Source organism: Vulpes vulpes, chromosome X (assembly GCF_048418805.1).
Source record: "Vulpes vulpes isolate BD-2025 chromosome X, VulVul3, whole genome shotgun sequence".
In the NCBI taxonomy this organism is placed as follows: Eukaryota; Metazoa; Chordata; class Mammalia; order Carnivora; family Canidae; genus Vulpes; species Vulpes vulpes.
In genome coordinates this window covers 102,275,569-102,291,445 of record NC_132796.1, presented here as the reverse complement: position 1 = coordinate 102,291,445, position 15,877 = coordinate 102,275,569, and the positions used below count along the sequence as shown (strand labels likewise).

Here is a 15,877-nt window from a genome sequence, read left to right as displayed (position 1 = left end):
AACTAAACATGGGACATGAAGTCATAGAAATCCTAGAAGAAAGCACAAATAGTAATTTTGTCTGACATTGGTTGTAGCAGCATCCTTCTAGAATGGGTCTCCTGAGGCAAGGGAAATAAAAACAAAAATAAAGTATTGGGATTACGTCAAAATAAAAGGCTTCTGCTCAGCGAAGCAAACAATGAACAAAACTAAAATACAACCTACTAAATGGGAGAAAATATTTGCAAATGACATATCTGATAAAGGGGTAATCTTAAAAATATATAAAGAACTTATGCAACTCAACACCCCAAGAAACAAATAATCCAATTAAAAATGGGCAAGACATGAAAAGATATTTCTCAGAAGACCTACAGAGGGTCAACAGGCACATGAAAAGATTCTCCACATCACTCATCATCAGGGAAATACAAATCATAACCACAATGAGATATCACCTTACACAGGTCAGAATGGCTAAAATAAAAAACATAAAAAACAACAAATGTTGGTGAGGATTTGGAGAAAAAGGAACCCTTGTGCACTGCTGATGGGAATGCAAACTGATGCAGCCACTCTGGGAAACAGTATGGAGGTTCCTCAAAAAATTAAAAATAGGGATCCCTGGGTGGCGCAGCGGTTTGGCACCTGCCTTTGGCCCAGGGCGCGATCCTGGAGACCCGGGATCGAATCCCACGTCAGGCTCCCGGTGCATGGAGCCTGCTTCTCCCTCTGCCTATGTCTCTGCCTCTCTCTCTCTCTCTGTATGACTACATAAATAAATAATAATAAAAATTTAAAAAAAAATTAAAAATAGAACTACTCTATGATAGAGTAGTCAAACTCCTGGGTATTTCTCCCCAAAATACAAAAACACTAATTCAAGGGGATACAGGCACCCCTATGTTTATGGCACCATTATTTACAATAGCTACATTACAGAAGCAGCCCAAGGATCCATTGACAGATGAATCGATAAAGATGTGGTAGATATATACAATGGAATATTACTCACCCATAAGAAGGATGAAATCTTGCCATTTGTACCAACATGGATGGAGCTAGCGAGTATAACGCCAAGTGAAATAAGTCAATCAGAGAAAGACAAATACCATGGGATTTCACTCATATGTGGAATCTGAGAAACAAAAAACATGAGATGGATAAAAATATATATAAATTTTTATATATAAAAATAAGCAAAAAAAAAAAGCAAAAAAAAAAAATAAAAAAAATAAAAATAAGCAAAGGAAAAAACTGAAAAAAGTTAAAAAATGAGAGAGGGAAACAAAGAAACAGATTCTTAACTCTAGAGGACAAACCAATGGTTACCAGAGGGGAGGGGGGGATGGGTAGAATAGGCAATGGGAATTAAAGAGCACACTTATCATGATGTGCACGGAGTCACGTATAGACCTGTCAAATCACTATATTGTACACCTGACACTCATAGAACAGCGTACATTAACTATGCTGGAATTAAAATGAAAAACTTGGTAAGAAAAAATAAAGAAAAGTAACCATTTGAATTACAAAAAAAATAATGTTTTTCTAAACCATAAGAACATTTTAAAACGTTAAAACTGTATTGGAATGTTTCAATCACTACATTTTCCCTCTGAAACTTGCACAAAGATGCTGCTAATGTGTTTATCTACATGACCCCCTTCATCAGGTTAGGAGAGCGGCCATTATTTATCTGTCCTTTGCAGATGAGGAAGCAGGAAGTTACCTGCTCTCCACCAGGAGGTGTCCCAGCTAGCAAGAGGCAGAGCCATGAGCAGATTCCCAACCATGAATGGGCCCTGGGGTCTGTGCATCTGCCACAGGTTGAATTAATAGCTGGAGAGAAGCCACAGAAATTACCCCCTAAAAAAACCAAAGCAGCTAAGCACATGTTGGGATTATTACTTTTTTAAAGATTTTATTTATTTATTCATGAGAGACACACAGAGAGAGAGAGAGGCAGACACAGGCAGAGGGAGAAGCAGGCCCCCTGCAGGGAGCCCGACGCAGGACTCGATCCCAGGACCCGGGGATCACAACCCAAGCCAAAGGCAGAGGCTCAACCACTGAGCCACCCAGGCGTCCCATGTGTTGGGATTATTAAAGCAGCTAGAGATACGTTTTCACTTTGGAAATGACAAATCACACACACAGGTTATTTGTTGCAAGGGGAAAACCGGGAGCTGTGAGTAGCATTCACCATGCATCCTGCAGGCCTTCAGCCTTTGGGCAGGAAGCCATGATGGGGACACAGAGCAATGGCCCTTGGGGATGGGGAGGTGGGCACACAGCAAGCTGTGGTCTCGCTTTCTCTCCCTCACTGCTCATACTCTTCCCCATCTAAGGATAAGTGCAGAGTCTTCTCGAAAGCAGGAATCCCCCACTTTCTGAGTGGGGGGGGGGGCGGAGCAGGGGTACTGTTAGCCATACTTCAAGAAGGAGGGTGTTCATTAGCTTGCAGTGTTTCCTAGCCTCAAATCAGGCGCCTGCCCCACCTCTACCCTTGAAGTCATTTCTTCAAAGAGCACGTCCTACGGGGTCTGAGTCTGGCTCTGTGCATGCGCTGCTCTTCAGTTGAGAACTAGCTGCTCTTTGTGAAAAGAAGTTCAGTTTGTGAAAAGTGGACAGATTTCAACAGTCCAGGGGAAAAGAAGTGGGGGATCCAGAGTAATCCTAGACATTGAACCCTCATGGGTTGACTTCTGCTAACCCCTTCTGGTTTTAGCCTGATTTTGAGTCATTATTTTCTGACGCAGCAGGCTGTAGAATGCCCTGTAAAGCTCTCTTACCCACCACCAGTGAGTCCTGGGGAGTTGGGCTCCAGGGCAGCTGGGCTCCAGTTTGGATTTTATCTCCCCAGGAATGACTCGCAGATGTCATGGAGATAACAATCACAGTCAGCCTGGGAAATAAATTCCACACAGGCACCAATTATATTTGAAAGGCCCCAACTGCTGGAGGCCAGACTATTTAATCTATAGTTAAGGAAGGGATTTCTGGAATTTTCTGTGAGCCTTCCGGGCCTCCTGCATCTCATCCCTCTCACTAGGTAAAAGAATGGAAAAAAGGAGATGCTAGCTTGGGATAGAACATATGGGAAAATCAGCACATGAGAGAAAGAGAGCCTTTCATAATATTTAATCTAAGGGTAAGAGTTTAAACTTCCCCTGAAAACTGATAATTATAAGTTTGTAGGAGGAAATGATGTCCTTGCTCTAAATATTTATATCACACACTCCAAGATCCCAGAGAAGCTTCTGGTTTGCACCTTGTAGCGGGTGGATGGATGCTTGGAAGAACTATAGGGGGAGTTTGTGCACAGGGTGGAAAATGGGGCTGGAGAATTCTGTGAAATTCCTTCAAGCCAGAGATTCTGTGAAAAACTGGAGATGCCAGTCCATTTTCTTAAGGGAACTGTAGTGTTTAAAGTACAAGGTTATAGAGATGGGAGAACAAATTAATGGTTGCCACAGATTAGTGATGGTGGGGGGTAGGGTGAGGGGCAGGGGAGTGTGACTATAGAGGGATACACCAGGGAGATCTTTGTGGTGACGGAATAGCTTTTTATCTTGATTGGGGTGGGGGGTCACATAAATCTACACATGTAATAAAAAATACAACTATATACACACATTGTACCTATGTCAACTTTCTGGGCTTTATATGGTACTATAATTACATGTGATGTAATCATTGTGGGAGATTGGGTGAAGGGCAATGAACTGTGAATCTATCCTTATTTCAAAATAGAAAGTCTAGGGGCTCCTGGGTGGCTCAGTCGGTTAAATGCCTGCCTTTGGCTCAGGTCATGATCTCAGGGTCCTAGGATCGAGCCCCAGATTGGGCTCCCTAGTCATCGGGGAGTCTGCTTCTCCTTCTCTCTCTGCCCCTCCTCCCCACTTCTGTTCTCTCTCTCCCTCTCTGTCTCAAAAAACTAAAATCTTTAAAAATAAAAATTCTAAAAAATCTGAGCACAATTCTGCATTTTTAAGTGACCTAGAAAAACTTTCATGTATCCCATTTTTCTTTTGAGAGAAGGCCAGCCCCATACACCATAACTCCTTGACTGTTGAGAATTAGAACTACAGACTTAAGAAATAACTTTTCCTTTTCTTCATTGGGGGAAAAAAGTCAGAGAATGAATGTGCCCTTCTTTTATTTTACTCTACAGATCTGATGTTTCAAATGGAGGCTCTTTGATTGGTAATGGCTTGAGCAGACTGGGAAGATTCTATATCTGACTAGGCCAGATCTTCTCCCTGCCATGGAAAAAAAGCAGAAACATGTTAAATTCCTTTCATGCCTTCTCTGTGAACAAAAGCAGAAGGGTAGGAAAGGAGGAAGAGGGCAGGCCAGGGGGGTGTGGGGTCTCGTGGTTTTCAAATGAGAGGCTCCTTTCAGCTTTGAGGGAGCTATGCTTCTGGGTTGACAAACATGGAGAAACTGCCCCAGGAGGTCAGGCACTTGGAACAGTAACAGTTCAGCTAGCCTTGGACAGGGGGTGGTTTGTGTTGAAGGTAGAAATGTGACCTAGCCTCTTCTCCCTACTTTCCCAAATAGACCAGAAGAGGAGATGGACAGAGCCTGAGCCCTTCAGTGGGAACAGGTGGTTGTAATGGGCAGGTTATAAAGGGACTTGGCATGAAAGCACCTGCTGCAGGCAGTCAGTTTCCTGACACACTCTATCTCCCAGAGGCCCCATCTTGGCCTTCCTAGATTCCACACAGCTCACTAAAACTTCTTGCGTGCATCTCATCTGGCCCATGCAACCAAATGCTTGACTATAAGTTGTCTCATCTTATTCTCTTATGTTGAGTCCCAGGCCTGCTGGGTTCAAATCCTAGTTCCATCACTTACTAGCCATGTGATCTTGGGTGAGTTATCTTAAACCTCTCTGATCCTCAGTTTGCTCATCTGTTAAATAGGGATAATACCTGCCTTACAGTGTTTGTCAAGTGACTGGCCCCTAACAGGTGCTTAGCAAGTGTCAACTTCTCTTTGCTATTTCCCATGGGGATGGCACATGTTTCACTAGCCTGGAATCTCTTTGGGAGAGCTTCCTTCCCTTCTTCCCCATCCCTGACCCTAGCACCTAGCATATGGTTGGGCATGTAGCACAGTGTTAATGAGCCCTTGTTGGCTAGGTTGAATGGAACTTTCCTGGCTACCTCAGTGATCCAGATGGAGACCCAGAAATGGGCACAAGGTAATATTAATATTCTGTTTCAAAGATATGAAGGTAACATGCTGAATTCCTTACTTCCTTGATATATCATTTCAGTAAAACTGTCTATGTGCTAAGGCTTGCCTTTAGTGCAAATATAATTTCATAATTTATAGTTTAAAATATAAAAAATATAATTTTTAGACAATTATGTAGCTCAAGTAAAATTAAAGCCATTGCTCAAGTATTTTGACAAAATAGCATCATAATCAGTTCATCAGAAGTGGATGAAGAAAAGAAATCAACTAGACTGACATGCTCCTTACCAGAGAATTCAGAAGGTTCTTAAGTATAGCAAAAGAACTTGAAATTGACCCAGTCACATCTATACTCCATTGTCTTGGGACCACACCTTAGTCTGCAGTCATTTTTAATGAGGGGAAGAGGAATGGATCAGGAAATGAAGACCAGAGATACTGTCTCAGATCTAGTCATTCATTCACTCATTCAGGCAACAAATATTTACTGAGTGCCTGCCATGATCCTGCCCTGTACAAAATTTACTATCATCAGCTGTGTGACTTTTGTGAAGTCACTTCATCTCTCTGGGTCTCATGCTCCCCATCTGTCAAATGGTAACGAATGAGAAGTCTAGGAAGGAGTGCAGGGGCCAGAGTCTGGCAGACTGTTAATGTCCTCTACTGTTGTCCTCTATGTAATGGCCATGTGAATAGCTTGCGATCATTTGAAAATTATGTCCAAAGTCTATTTCAAGGGGTGCCTGGGTGACTCAGTCAGTTAAGCATCTGCCTTCAGCTCAGGTTATGATCTCCAGGTCCTGGGGTCAAGCCCCACATCAGGCTCCCTGGTCAGCAGGGAGTCTGCTTCTCCCTCTCCCTCTCCTTCTGCCCCTCACCCCCACTTGTGCTCCCTCTCTCTCTCTCAAATAAATAAAATCTTTTTAAAAAAAGTCTATTTCAAGGGGGCTAAGGATGATCTGCCTATCTCATTTGCCTTCCTTACCTGTTGGCAAGCCAAGACCAGAGTGAGCATGAAGGACAGAGAGCTCTGTTATACTGGGCTGAAGCATTATAGTGAATAGCACTCCACTTCCTGTTCTCAAATGGGTCGGATTTCAGGCATGGTTCTTGTTATGGGTTGAATCAGGTCCCCCCAAAACATATGTTGAAGCCTTAACCCTGGGTACCTATGAGTGTGACCTTATGGAAATAGGGTGTTTGCAGATGTAAGATGTTAAGATGAGGTTATTACGGTGGGCCCTATTCCAACATGACTAATGTCCTTTATAAGAAGAAGGAACTTTAAACACTGATACAGACACAGAGAGAATGCCATCGGAAGACACACACACAGATGCAGAGGGAAGATGCTAGAGGAAGATGGAGGCAGAGATTGAAGCCGTGCAGGCAAAAGCCAGGAAACGCCTGAGGCTACCAGAAGCTGGGAGAGGCAAGGAAGGATCTTACCCTAGATGCTTCCGAGGGAGCATGCCCCTGACACACCTTGATTTCAAGCTCTAGCTTCTGGAACTGTGAGAAAAAAATTTCTAATGTTTTAAGCCACCCTGATTGTGGTAATTTGTTACAGAAGTCCTAGGAAACGAATACAGTCCCCAAACAAAACACAGCTCCACTCTCCATGTAGTCATGGTGACTTACCTTTTCTAAAGGAACCCACGTGAAAATGATACCTTGATCCCAGTGCCTAAAAATGTGGGCCACCAGAATGGCAGAAGAGGTTGAGTGGAATCCTGAGTTCTATTTTATGTTTTTCAAATAAGTCAAAATGGAAGGCAAGCGTGCTCCCTACCTTTACGACCTCTCTGCCCTCAAGTTTGATGGAAAATACGAAGAATAGGCAGCCATGGGTCCTGTAGGCATAGCCCTGACTGAGCAGGCAGCTGCTGCTGGCCTTCAGCATGGAGAGACCATCTTGGGAAGGCCATGGAGTCCATTTTAGGTTCTGATAAAAGCCAGAGGGGCTTAGAGGAAAATAGGCCTCATTTAAGGTTTCCAAGCACTGCCAGCTTGTCTCTCTCTTTTTTAAAGGATTTGGTTTTTTTTTAATTTTTATTTTTTTTATTCATGATAGTCACACAGAGAGAGGCAGAGACACAGAAGGAGGGAGAAGCAGGCTCCATGCACCGGGAGCCTGACGTGGGAGTCGATCCTGGGTCTCCAGGATCGCGCCCTGTGCCAAAGGCAGGCGCTAAACCGCTGTGCCACCCAGGGATCCCTGCCAGATTGTCTCTACCTAGACTTCACTCGTGCAGCCAATCAGAGGCTGCTGTCCTAGCAAAGGAGGCATCCCTTCTGTAGGACAAATGAGCAATTCATTTAACCAAAGAGGGGATCCCTGGGTGGTGCAGTGGTTTGGCGTCTGCCTTTGGCCCAGGGCACGATCCTGGAGACCCGGGATTGAGTCCCATGTCGGGCTCCCGGTGCATGGAGCCTGCTTCTCCCTCTGCCTGTGTCTCTGCCTCTCTCTCTCTCTCTCTCTCTGTGACTATCATAAGTCAAAAAAAAAAAAAAGACTTCATTTAACCAATGAATAGATGTTATTTTGAAAATTACTATCTGGCAACCACCATAGTAAAAACTGATTCAGGCAAGAGTCATCAATGGATCCTAAAACTAGAGAGTGAAAGTTTTATGAGAAACATGTTATTTACATAGTCTCAAAGTATCTCCTTATACATTAGTTATTAAATATGAAAAGAAAGGTCTTATCTTTTTTTTTAGAGAGGGAGGTGGGTAGAGGGGCAGAGAGAGAGTGAGAATCTTAAGCAGGTTCCACCCCCAGCACAGAGCCCAACATGGGGCTTGATCTCAAGATCCTGAGATCATGACCTGAGCTGAAACCATGAGTTGGAATCTTAACCAACTGAGCCACCCAGACGCCCCATGAAAAGTCATATCTTTATAGTGGAAAAACATGGCGGGCATTTAACTAATTATTTAAAGTTAACATCCACAACAATCATTGTATGCCTTTTTTGTTTCACGCCTGCCAGAAATACATAACCTCTCATCATGAGGACACATCAGGCAAACCTCAACTGGGGAATATTCTACAAAATAAGTGGCCTGTACTTTTCTAAAAGGTTTATGTCATGAAAGACAAAGAAAGGTTGGGAGCTGTTCTAGACTGAAGGACACTTGAGAGAGTTAAGAAACATGACAACTGAATACAATGTGTGATCCTAAACTGCATCATGGACCAGAAGAAAAATAGCTATGAAGGATATTCTTAGGACAATTAGCAAAATTCGAAAATGACCTGAAGATTATATACTAGTATGCTGTATCAGTGTTATATTTCTTAAATTTGCCAACTCTACTTTGTTTATCTAACAGAATGCCCCTGTTCTTAGGAAATACGTATTGAAGTACTGGGGGCAAAGGGATATGATGTCTACAACTCACTCTCAAACGCTTCACACACAAAAATGTGTGTGTGTGTGTGTGTGTGTTTGTGTTTAGGGAGAATGGTCAATTTAACAAGATGCTAACAGATGAATCTTGATAAAGGGCATGTGAAAGTTCTTTTTCCCATTTTTGGGTACAATTTTCTGTACATCAAAAGTATTACAAATTAACATTGTAAAAATGTATTATTTTGAGCATGTAACTGTGTGTCCGATGCTGTGCTCAGTGTGAGATATTCAAGGGAGCATAAAGCATGATCTTGATCCTTAGCCCAGGAGCTCACAGTCTGGGATGGACAGGACACAAAAGGAGACCAGCACATTCCAGCATGATAAAGAAAAGCTTTGAGAGCACAAGGAAGGAAGGTAGGCTAAGGGCAGACTGCCTGGGGAAGGGGGCCGGGGGAAGTAGACAGGAGGCCTCAAGCTGGGGGAACTAATTAAGTCTGGGGTGCCGGTGGGATATGCAAGCAGAGCTGAATGACAGATCGTGGGACATCGGGAAGATGCCCAGGCCTGCAGGCAGCAAGGGGAAGCCACCTGACTCCTGAAGACAGACAACAAGGCATGGATTAGCAGGTGTTGGGGGCCAGGCCAAAGTCCCCATAGCTCCTGAGGTAACAGAAGTAGTGCAGACATAAGCAAAATAACTTAAGACTGAAAGGTTGAACATAAGTGGGCTTACTGATGGCATAGGATGAACTTTGCGGTGCTGTATACTGAGTGTCCCAGAGACATCAGCCTCCAGATTGATAAATATACGTCACCTGGATAAGGGCATGGCCCCAAATTAGTTAGGCTTGCTATTAATAGACTGTGAGGCAGGAAGAGAACGTCAAATGATCTTAAGAAACTAAAGAAGTGATTTTTTTGAGAACACAATGAGCTTGACCAGCAATAAGGGGAAGGTGGTACCCAATTAACACACAACAGGTTGTTAACAGGAAAAACCCTGAGAATAGTACTGGGTCTCAGAATAAAAGGAATCAGGGAGGCAGTACTGCTGTTTCAGAAGTTGATGGGGGAATGGGAATTTCCACTCAATTACAAGATATAAGGGCTGGGATGAGAAAGAATATGAATATTCCTAGCAAGATCCTGGTGGGAGCTCATTTGTTTTCCGTTCTTTGAAAACTTTTATATTATGGAAAATTCACAAAAATAATGAGAACAGCATTAACTTAACCTGCATGAAATGGTTGCAATGTGACCATTTTTACCCAACCAAAGTGGCAATTTCACGTTTCAGATGAAAATGAACCCCCAATATACTCGTTGCCCAGGCTCAGCAATTATTTTGACGCATGGTCAATTTCATCGCACCCAAAATTCCCACCCATTACCCTGCAAACGTACTGGTTTGAAGCAAACTCTTCAGTGGGAGTTTTTGTTGTGCTTTTATTTTAATGATTTAATATCTAGAAAAGAGATCCAAATTATACATAGATATATGTATGTCTACATATAATGTTTTTAGTTACTTTATTCTTTTTTTTAAATTTATTATTTATGATGGTCACACACAGAGAGAGAGAGAGAGAGAGAGGCAGAGACATAGGCAGAGGGAGAAGCAGGCTCCATGCACCGGGAGCCTGATGTGGGATTCGATCCCGGGTCTCCAGGATCGCGCCCTGGGCCAAAGGCAGGCGCCAAATCGCTGCGCCACCCAGGGATCCCTAGTTACTTTATTCTCTCAGTAAGTAATATATCCACATGGCTCAAGATTCAAAAGGTACATCACTTTGTATACCTTAAATATACACAATTTTTGTCAATTACACTTTCATAAAGTAAAAAAAAAAAAAAAGCCACAAAACAAAAGGACAAGTGAAAAGTTGCTTTCCAAACACATCCTATCACCCAGCCAACCGCTGTGCCTCCTCAGAGGCAACCTACATGAACAGTTTTTATGTATGCTCCTGGAGATGTTTTACGTATGCGTCAGCAAATAGACTGTGAACTATCCCCACGGATCTGTACCTTGCTTCTTCCACTTAATAAGAGAAACGTCCTCCTTTTTCCAGCTACCTAGCATTCCATTTTATGAACCACGATTTAAGTGACTAATGCACTACACTATGGACGGACTTCTAGGCTGCTTCCAATCTGTGACTGTTGCAGACAATGCTGCAGTGGCTCCCCTTACACATCCATCTTGCACAAAAGCAAGTAAGTGTATCGGATAAGAAACTCCTCAAAGCTGAATTGCTGGATGATAGGGAACGTGCATTTGTAATTTTGATAGATACTGCCAAACTGCCCTCCATCAGCTAGGTGTTATTTTAATGCTCTCCTCACCCTCTTTTTAAAAAGATCTTATTCATGAGGCAGAGAGAGAGAGAGCGCAAGAGAGAACAAGCAGGGGTGGGGGGAGAGGGAGAAGCAGGTTCCCTGCGGGGAGCCTGACACAGGGGCTCCATCCCAGAACCCCGAGATCATGAACTGAGCTGAAGGCAGACGCTCAACCACTGAGCCACAGGAACACCCCTCTCCTCACCCTTTTATCCTCCTGCTTTCCTTGCTGTGCTTCCCACTTCCTCCCAGGGCGCCACAGGAGAGGCTTCGCCATCTCAGACCCAGAAACGCCACTCTGCCCTCAGCTTCCTATGGGTCTCCCTCTGTACTCTCAGCCCCCAGCCTGTCCTTCCTCCCTCCTCCTTTCCCAGCCGCCTTCAGGAGTCTGCTGGCACCCCTTCCTCCTTCCGAGTCAGCCCCACAACCAGCCATCCAGCCATCTAGCTCTGACCCCTGGACTCACTCTCCCAGTGACCTTCTGCAGCACCTGCCCTGCCAATCTGCAGCCCTATGAAAATCCCACCATCCATTCCCTCCACCCCCCACTCCCAGGCTGCTAGCTATTGCTGGAGAAGGTCATGAAGTTGGCTCCGCTACAAAGCCAGCCGGCCAGCCTCTGCAGGGCCCCAAGGGCTGTGAGGCAGTCCTTTTATGTATCTGTATCAAATTTCTCTCCGTGATTGTTCCAAATGCTCTCCCTCTCCTCAGATCCCCTACCTGGCCCCCTCAGCCCAACCCTTTAGTAGAGGGCCAGCTCTGGATTTCAGTGATAGGATACAGGTCATTGGGCAGACACTCCCCCACTTCTCCCTCTTTTCCTTGCCCTCCTCCAGTTTTCTGCCTTTTCCCCTCTGCCTGCTTGTCCCCAACCCTTCAGCTTCATGGGGACCAGGGACTTCCTCCTTAAGTTTGCCTTTTCCGCCGCTGGTGCCCTTGACACTAGGTTCTCTCACCCGTCTCCTGCACTTGGCGCCAGGAGCCATCCTCTTTCCCTCTGGGCAAGCTCTCCCTTCCTGCTGGTGTTTCTCCTCTCACTCTAGAAACACTTCCCACAAATCTGTGTCACTGTTCCACACTACCACCAAACTTTTGAAATGTTGTCATCTTTAAATTTACACAAGTAATTCATGCCTCCTGGCAGCACTTCCTCCTGTCAAGTCAGCCCCCAAATTTAGCAGAAAAATCAGAAAATTATAAGCAAAAAGAAGAAAAGAGAAACCACCCCAAATCACATCAGCCTACTGTTAATATTTTGATATATATCTTTCCAAGCTTTTTACATGCACATCTATACATTTATCTATATGCATTTTTTCTTACAAAAGTGGATCACAGTGTACATATTGTTTTGTCATCATAATATTTCAAACATCTCAGCTTTGCTACTTATTAGTTGTCTGACCCTGGATAAGTAAATTCACTTCCCTGAATCCATTTCCTCCTGTGTAAATGAGGACTATTATAGTAACTACCTCACAGGGCTGTTATAAGGATTAAATGAGATAAAAATATATAAAAAACACTTATCACAGTGCCTGAATTAATGCCAGCTATTATGATCTTCCCACGTCAATAAATACAGTTCCACATAATAATTCAATGAGCTCTGTCATTGTTGTGTCTAATAGGAGTGACGAAAGCACCGCAGTGAGTCACCAACATGCATTCATTTGGTATATGAGCAAGTATAGCTGTGGGATAAATTCCTAAAAGCAGAATTGCTCATTCAAAGGCTATGCGCATATGTAATTTTTGTAATTTTGATAGATGGTGCCAAATTGTCCTCCATGAAGTGGGAGTAATCATGATTTCTGGAACTTAACTCTGATTGATGGATATTGAGTCTGTTTCAAATTTTTCACTGATACAAACTCAGACAGTGATGAACATTTTTAAAACCAAATCTTTGTATAGATCCATGATTATTTATTCAGGGCAGAGGAAAGAATGTAAGTAACGCACAAAGATGGAGGAGCAAATGGCGTGCACAGGATACTGCTGGCATCAGTAACACACAGAGAGGAGGATGACAAGAGGTGAGGTCAAAAAACAGTGGAACCAGATTATAAAGGATGGAGAATGCCATGGTCATTCATTTCATCAGTCATCAAGTATTTAGTGATGGTCTCCAACAGGCCATGTGCTGTTTTAGGCACTGTGTTCACTTAAACAAAACCAGAAAAAGATTCCTGCCCTGGAGGAGCTTACATTCCAGCAAAGAGAGATAAACAATAAAGATAATGAGTAAACTACAGAAAATGTTAGAAGGTGGTTAAGTCCTGGGGCGCCAGGGTGGCTTGGTCAGTTAAGTGTGTGCCTTGGCTCAGGTCATGATCCCAGGGTCCTGGGATCGAGTCTTGTGTCCAGTTCCCTGCTTCTCCCTCTCCCTCAGCTTGCTGCTCCCCCTGCTTGTGCTCTATGTCAAAAAATAAATAAATAAAATCTTTAAAAAAAAAGAAGGTGATGAGTTCTATAGTACCTATAGTAAAAAGAAAAAGTACATCAGGCTGGAGGGATCAGGAGTGCTGGGAGTTGGGGAGGTAGTAACAATAATAATTAGTATTAATATTTCACACTACAGTATTAGAGTGGCCGCCCCACTACAGAGTTTGACCTTACTCACCACCATCTCTGCCATATCCACATACCACCATCAAGATACCTAATGATTCTGCTTGAATCAACTTACTTCTTCCCACTCAAAGTTATTTTAAAGGAAGCTTTATAATACCAGTATAAGTGGAAACACAGTATAGCATGCCACAAATGTCTACAAAGGGAGACTGGGAGATACCTAGCGTTGGCCTCTTCCTTTCCTTTCAGACGCCAGCTAGTAAATAAATAAGAACAATCATAACAAGCACTTTTAAAATCGCATGCTTTGAATTTGCCGGGTAGCTCAGTGTATTGCAGACAGCACAGAATTGTGTCTTCACAATAACTCTGTGCTATAGGTGTCACTATTGTCCCCAGGATGAAACTTGGATGCTGAGTAGCCCTCCCAAGTCTCAGCTTGCTCCTAAACAAATGGGGACAATAGTGGGGATAGAGGAGAGAAGGTCCCTGGCTTCTGCCCAGTCTTCATTGTGCTAGGGGAGGTTGGAGAGGGGACAGGAAAGGGCCAGAGCTCCCAGCTACATCACCCCCTGACCACTGCCCCCTCAATTCCAAAGACTGAGATTAGAACTAAATTGCTGCTTGAAAACACAAACAACCCTCCACAGGATTAACTTCATTGGTCACTTTAAATTTCCTGTGAAGAATATTAATCAGAATATCAACACTGATTTCAGACTTGTTAGGATGGGAGATTTGCTTTTTTATTCCAGTAATGGTCAGTATATGCTGCTATATGAATTTCAGATGTACAATAGAGTGATCCAGCACTTCCATGCATCCAGGTGCTCCTCACCACAAGTGCCCTCCTTCATCCCCATCACTTCTTTCCCCCACCCCCCACCCACTCCTCTCTGGGAACCACCAGTTTGTTCTCTAGAGTTAAGAGTCTGTTTCTTGGTTTGTCTCTTGTTTTCTTTGTTCATTTATTTTGCTTCTTAAATTCCACATCTGAGTGAAATCCTATGGTATTTGTCTTTCTCTGACTTATTTTTTTTTCTGACTTATTTCACTTAGCATTATACCTGCTAGATCCACCCATGTCGTTGCAAGTGGCAAGGCTTCATTCTTTTTTTATAACTGAGTAATATTTCTGTGTGTGTTTATCCATTCATCTATCAATGGACACTTGGGTTGTTCCCATATCTTGGTTATTGTAAATAAAGCTGCTATAAACATAGGGGTGCATGTATCCCTTTGAAATAGTGTTTTTTTATTTCTTTGGGTAAAGACCCAGTAGCAGAGGTATTGGATCATAGGCTAGCTCTATCTTTAATTTTTTTTTTATTTTTTTTATTTTTTTATTTTTTATTTTTTATTTTATTTATTTATGATAGTCATACAGAGAGAAAGAGAGAGAGGCAGAGACACAGGCAGAGGGAGAAGCAGGCTCCATGCGCCGGGAGCCTGATGTGGGATTCGATCCCGGGTCTCCAGGATCGCGCCCTGGGCCAAAGACAGGCGCCAAACCGCTGCGCCACCCAGGGATCCCTATCTTTAATTTTTTGAGGAACCTCTGTACTGCTTTCCACAGTGGCTGCCTGAGTTTGCATCTCCACCAACAGTGTGTGAGGGTTCCTTTTTCTCCACATAGGATGAGGGTTTTGATTAGAAGAGGGAAGAAGATGAGCTTCTGGAGCATTGACCCTGGACCCTTGTGGAAGAGGGCAAACCTGGGCAGACACCAGTGGAGGGGAGGCTGGCACCTGGACAGCTGGGGAGATATGGGCAGCAGAAGGCAAGGTGAAAAGAAATGGAGACAGACTGTATCAACTTTAAATGTCTCTACTTCAAGTCCTTTGGGGAAAGAAGCAGAGTACAAATACAATAAATAACACATTGGTAGAGACACTATGCCTAGGTTCTCTTAACCTGCTACATCTTTCAAAGCATACTCCTGCTATTCAAACTTCCTGAGGAGTGTGCTTCATTTCTAAAAAAAGCCATTTCGTTCATAGGAAACAATATGGGACTCTGAGACATGCAATCGAAGAATTTGAACCAGAGATGTCTTTCCCTGGTTTCAGTTACCGTTGAATAATAATTCCACAAAGCCACACAGATGAATCCAGGCTCCTTGAAAGGCTTACAACCAAGAAGAGTATAAGGTGGTAACCCTGGAATGTGAGCATCAGTGCAATTCTTCAATATTTGATTTATAAAGGAGAGATGAACTCTTGCGCAGAATAAATATATTTTTAAATGGCTTAGAGAAAATTGGAGATTAAAGAAAAGTTTCTCATGGAAACAAAAAAGCTAGGAGCAGAAGGGGTCAATTATCTGGTGCAGAGCAGGTGTTGCCGGATGACCCCAAATAGCCCACAAATGTGATGTGTTAATGCGGGTCCTGTATCACAGAGGAAAAT

At 43.4% G+C, this 15,877-nt stretch overlaps 1 protein-coding gene across 5 annotated transcripts in view; it reads right to left on the bottom strand.

The window, feature by feature from the left end:
* Positions 1-15,877, bottom strand: part of LOC112907855 (PABIR family member 1-like) — a 77,269-nt gene that overhangs the window by 6,712 nt on the left and 54,680 nt on the right. For 2 of the 5 annotated variants that reach the window (XR_011998283.1, XR_011998284.1), the window contains exon 7: positions 998-1,120. The exons of 2 other annotated variants lie outside the window; for them this stretch is intronic. The gene's annotated coding sequence lies outside the window, so the exon portion shown is untranslated. Of the gene's footprint in view, positions 1-997; positions 1,121-1,891; positions 4,248-15,877 lie in introns of those variants that run through there. One more of the 5 variants, XM_025983181.2, reaches the window with a different exon arrangement.